Here is a 4975-nt window from a genome sequence, read left to right as displayed (position 1 = left end):
CATTTCTATTTACCTACTTTCCAGTGATTACTTTTTCCTATTTACATTTCTGTAAGATAATTTCCTTCTTGCATTTCTGTTTAGGATCATTTTCCTTCTACTCAGAGGATACCTTTTAGTATATCATTTAGTTCCTGTCTGATGCCAGTGAATCTTCTCATTATTTATTTGAAAATGTCTCTATTTTATGTTTACTTTTTTTTTTTTTTTTTTTTTTTTTTTTTGTGGTACGTGGGCCTCTCACTGTTGTGGCCTCTCCCGTTGCGGAGCACAGGCTCCGGACGCACAGGCCCAGCGGCCATGGCTCACGGGCCCAGCCGCTCCGCGGCACGTGGGATCTTCCCGGACCGGGGCACAAACCCATGTCCCCTGCATCGGCAGGCAGATTCTCAACCACTGCGCCACCAGGGAAGCCCCTATGTTTACTTTTGAAAGATATTTTCCCTTGGTATATAATTTTAGATTGTAAGCTTTATTCTTCATTGTTTTTCAGTATCATTTTCTTTTCTTATGGCTTTCATAATTTCCCTTCTTGTTTTCTTTTTTTGCATATAGTGCTGGCTTTATTTGTTTCTGGAATTAAAACCTTCCTGTAGTGATAAGAATTAAGAGAAACAACAGCAATACTTACAAAATCACCCTTAAAGAGCAATAAGATTTCCTCTTCAAAATGTAAAGCCCTTGAAATAGCTGAGAGAGTTGGAATCATTTTATGGGCAGGATAAGGTCAAAACAGCATGAGGAACAATCAGAAAAAATTATTCCCTCAGTAGCAATTGCAATAAAATTTGTTTTATTCTCAAAGCTCAACCAGACAGTTTTGTGGTAAGATTCAAAACTGTGCAAGGTTTTGACCAGCTTTTGGCCAGGCTTATTTCAGGACAGATATAATTAACTCCAGCTTGCTGCCTGGCCTCCCTCAGCTGGGTTCCAAATAACTTTTGTATCATGGACCTTAACCTGTCAAAATATAAATGCAAAATGTATTGCAATGACAGTAAGGACTAGTTATGTTAAATGTGAAGTTACTAATTGGTAAAGTGGAGAAGAGGTAATAGAATCTAGGCCTTCTGTAAATCAAGTTTCATACTATATGGACACATAAAAAATTGAACCACATTACTCAAGATATGCAACTGTGGAAACTGAATGACATTCTAAAGTGTGTAAGGGCCCACCTGACCCTGACATTTTTTGGGTGCCATTATATAAACAATTTAAGAAGATATTTGTATAGCTTACTGTAGAAATTTTAGAAATCAGTGAGGCTTCCATTTGCTATACCATACTACCTAGCTTAGATAAATCTTCATTTTAAAGTTATAAAACATATAAAACTCCTCCCAGTGTATATATGGGATGTATGGTGTTACAGGGCGATAGTTGTTCCATAAAGTGCACTGAGTTCCGAGAACATATAATGGAAACTAAATGTTACAGTTTTTTCCATCTTCATGACTACAGGCAGGGTGGGTAAACAAGGCAAATGAAGTGAACTCTTCTTACCCACTCCCCCTTAACCAGATGCAGCATTTTGGCACTTCTATGATATACAGGTTGACTTAATTCATTGACTTAAGTTGAAAGCTAGCAGTTAAGGTAGGGAACAGTTAAAAGCTGTCTTCCTCTTAGCTAACCCAGTCCATCAGCAATCTTAACAGTTAAGTTACTATATAAAAATGAAACTGTGCTCTCAAGCACTGATGGAAACTGTTGTGCTAAGAACCCTTTCCAGAGCATTAGCTCCCTGAGAGAAAACAGAGATCATAACCAGTTGCTTCCATGAATAATAACCCCAGTACGGTGTACATAATGTCCTTCAAAGCATAACTCAGGCAACCATGGTCATCCTGACAAGCTTATCAGCTTTTTTTACACACAAGATATATTTAAAACTGATCCCAGACCAACTATTGCAACCATAATCCCAAATAATCCCATTATTTATCACACTAAATTCCTGCTGAGATGCCAAAACCAGAAATCTCAAACAAAGAGTGATGGTTCATCATCTTTTACAAGTGAGACAAAAATATCAAGAAGGAAGAAAGGTAACCCCTCCCACCCCCCCACCCACTCAAATTCATCAAATCGATGTTATCTTCACAGCTTTAATTGACACGATCCAGAGTTCTCAATTTCCTGATTTGAGGAGTCCATTTTCAAGGTGACTGTCAGGATCAAAAGAGCTTTCAGGCTTTTCTTTGCCATGGTCCATGAACTCCAGTCCTTCAATAGGAACCTCCTTCTCCTTTATTGCTTTCTGAACACACTGCTGGTAGTGCTTGAAGAGGTAGGTGCCTGGGTCCCCAGAGCCATCCCCCTTGAGGAACCTGTGCAAACAAGTGATTGAAGAACTAGTCATACTCATGCTTCATGTCGGTGCAAGCCTCCCCTACACTGTTTGTGGCATCTGCGTCTGTGGTGCTGGCGGCAGCTCTCAGGTGTCCCATAATTTCCTTTGAAGAGGTATCTTATCAGTCTTTTACTTCCTTGAAAGAAACGTGTCCATTTTTCTGAATGCTTTTAAAATTTTCTTTCTGCTTTTGTTTTCTTTTTAGTATTTTTTCCCTGATGTGTCTAAGGGTGGTTTTATATAGAACTTTTTGAATCTGTGGATTAATTCCTTTTGTCAGTTTGGAAAAATACTTTAGTTTTCTTTTGTCTTTTTCTGTGTGTTTTTTCACCTGTTGGGCTATTTTTTCTTTGTTTGTTTTCATCTTCACCATTTTATCTTATTCTTGGCCTAACTGGTAATTTTTGATTGAATGCTTGGCCTTGTATATAAAAATTATTGCACCTCTGTATTTTTTTCTTCCTCTGAAGGGTATTTTATTTTCTTTTAGCTCACAGAAAAAAAGGTTGATCATCTCAATTCTATAACGGATTGTGATAATTTGAAACTCAGTTTCAGTCTTTGTGAGAACTAGTCTAGTTTCAGTTTCCACTTACTCCTATCCAATTCATATGAGTAATCTTTTTCTTTAGCTCTCTTTTTTCATCAGCTGCCAGGAAGTTAACATTACTTTTAATGCTTCACTACAATAACTCTATTGACCTTGCTTTATATTTTCATTTCTTGTTCCCATAAAAATATTTCTTTTATTTGTAACTTACTTGTCTTATCGTATCTATATTATTGTAAAGATTCTCAAATACTTTTTATAATCCATTCACTCATGATTTATTATCACCTGTCTACACTGCTTAGGGCAGAAATTGGGCTCTAAGTAAGCCTATGGTTATGAATTCCACATTTACTGACTTAAAGGGGCTTGCAGTCTAATAACAGGAAAATAACAGACAACTAGGTGACTGGTATAGTAGAGAGTAGAAATAGTATGCAAAGGTGTATGAGCCACGTACTGCAGGAATGCAGACAGAAGAATAATATAGTTTTCCTTAAATGATGAGGGAGAACATGAGGGTGACATTTGAGTGCACACTTGAAGAGGGACTAGAATTAACAGGAGAGGGTCATTACTTCAGGCTAAGTAATAAATAAAAATGTAAGAAGAGAAAAATGGGATAAAGGATGGGATGAATAACATGAGGGATATTACTATGGGAGTGAGCCATGGATGGGTAAGACTGATTCAAAAACTATTTTCTGAGATTCTTAAGCCAGAGATTCTGTTGCTAGAACTAGGACCAGTTGTTATTCTTTGGTGATCTTAAGATTTCTGCTGATTCTTTAATTATCTCCCAAGAGATGTGTTTACCAAGTAAAAAAACAAGTAAGAGTTGCTGCCTCCAGGGCTAAGAGTAACCAAGGAAAGAGAAACACACCTGCCTTTTTGGTTACCAATACTAATATTTTGTTTTCTCGGTCTTGAATGGTAAGCTAAAGGCTTGGGTTGGAACGGAATGCAGGCGCTCTAGGGTGATGATTCAGGCCGACTGTTAGACTTGCAAAACTGAATGTGGGTGGTTTTGTTGTGTAATCTTTTGCCTTAATCTTTCTGCTTTTGATGAAGTGCTTTGACTGTCTCTTTATGTGTATGCCTGTAAGAAGTAGGACATGCATGGAGTTTCTTAATGGAATCTCATCAAATTTAAAGTCAGGATGGAAAAATTGGTTTGCCTTAGGTTAAAAAAGTCCTCTTTAGTTATAGAAGAAAAGTTTTTTAAAAGAGAGAAAGGAAGGAAGGAAAGAAAGAAAGAAAAAGAAAGAAAGAAAGAAAGAGAAATACTAATCATTAAATCCAGGCTAAGCAGTCGGTATTATTTTATTTTGGGAATTTAAAGTCCAGAAAATAAAAAAAAATGTGATCAAATTTGGTTCCCATTTCAAGTGAATTTCAGATCTGGAATTTAACTTACAGAATTAGTGTTCACATGTAGTGTTGGAGAGGAAATTTGATATAAAAGGTAAAAAAATTTAATTATATAGTAATTAAATCGCAGATTGAATATTTTGTTTGTCATTTTGAAAAGCAAGAAAAGCTAAACATTTCCCAAGCAGAGTGCCATCACCTCAACTGTTTCTCAATATTTCAGTCAACATTCTTTCAACAAACATTTACTGACCATCTACTATATGTCAGTTTCTCTACTAGCCTCCAGAGATAGTGATGAACAAAATGCAGACACAATTTTTGATCATTCAGAGATTAGAGTCTAGTGAGGATCATCCAACAGTTGTCAAATAATCACACATATGAAAGAATAATTCCAAACATGAGAAAAATGCCCTGGAAAAAAGAAACAAAATTCTATGAGAGCCATTCATAGAGGGATTGTAGATGAATACCTGTGCTCTTGGTGGGCTTTAGGAGTAGATGGCATACCGGGAACTAGTAGCATGAGCTGTTTGGTGCCATGGACAGAGCAAGAGTCAGAGTCAGATTCTTGTTCTTAAGACAGTTAGGGCTTTTCCATCATGTCCTGCATGGCCAGAGGTTCCTAAGTGGTTCCTGAAATTAGGTTTGTCTTTTTCCTATCTGGACTAGCAATTCCACTAGTCCTTTGATTT

At 36.9% G+C, this 4975-nt stretch overlaps 1 pseudogene; it reads right to left on the bottom strand.

Annotated features, from left to right (window-relative positions):
- Positions 1 to 2134: 2134 nt before the first annotated feature.
- LOC131756832 (TP53-regulated inhibitor of apoptosis 1 pseudogene) lies at positions 2135 to 2399 on the bottom strand (annotated as a pseudogene).
- Positions 2400 to 4975: the final 2576 nt, after the last annotated feature.

The sequence above is a fragment of the Kogia breviceps genome, chromosome 5 (assembly GCF_026419965.1).
Source record: "Kogia breviceps isolate mKogBre1 chromosome 5, mKogBre1 haplotype 1, whole genome shotgun sequence".
Classification (NCBI taxonomy): Eukaryota; Metazoa; Chordata; class Mammalia; order Artiodactyla; family Physeteridae; genus Kogia; species Kogia breviceps.
Note: the sequence above shows the minus strand (reverse complement) of the source record. Positions and strands in the feature narration are given on the sequence as shown.